Raw genomic sequence first — 512 nt, 5'->3', positions numbered from 1 at the left:
TTTTCTGGGAAAGTAAACTGGGCTTTCTTGCTGCTTAGTCCTGTATATGGTAATGATGATTGCAGCATAATTTCTTTTTTTTTAAAAAATGTTTTATTGATTTTTTACAGAGAGGAAGGGAGAGGGATAGAGAATCAGAAACACAGATGAGAGAGAAACATCGATCAGCTGTCTCCTGCACACCTCCTACTGGGAATGTGCCCGCAACCAAGGCACATGCCCTTGACCGGAATCGAACCTGGGACTCTTTTGTCCACAGGCGGATGCTCTATCCACTGAGCCAAACCAGTCAGGGCCCATGGTGCTTATTTTTATTGATGACCTTTTCTTGGTGGCAAATGACAGCAGTTTTCCTTTTAACAGTTTTAAAAAGTTCCCTTTAAATTAACATAAGTGGATCCATTTAAAGACAAAGACTAAGCAGTTGGTGTTAAGCAGAAGCCAGGAAGCGCTTAACTGGTGAAGGTTTTCTTTGAATCGCTGAAGCCTGGGACGCAGTGAGCCAGCCCGAC

At 43.2% G+C, this 512-nt stretch overlaps 1 protein-coding gene across 1 annotated transcript in view; it reads left to right on the top strand.

Moving 5' to 3' along the window:
- The window catches only part of CASS4 (Cas scaffolding protein family member 4), a 39,905-nt gene that overhangs the window by 33,146 nt on the left and 6,247 nt on the right, over window positions 1-512 (top strand). The gene's annotated exons all lie outside the window — the stretch shown is intronic.

Source organism: Myotis davidii, unplaced genomic scaffold (assembly GCF_000327345.1).
Source record: "Myotis davidii unplaced genomic scaffold, ASM32734v1 scaffold343, whole genome shotgun sequence".
Taxonomy (NCBI): Eukaryota; Metazoa; Chordata; class Mammalia; order Chiroptera; family Vespertilionidae; genus Myotis; species Myotis davidii.
The sequence above is the reverse complement of the archived record's forward strand: the minus strand, read 5'-3'. Positions and strand labels throughout refer to the sequence as shown.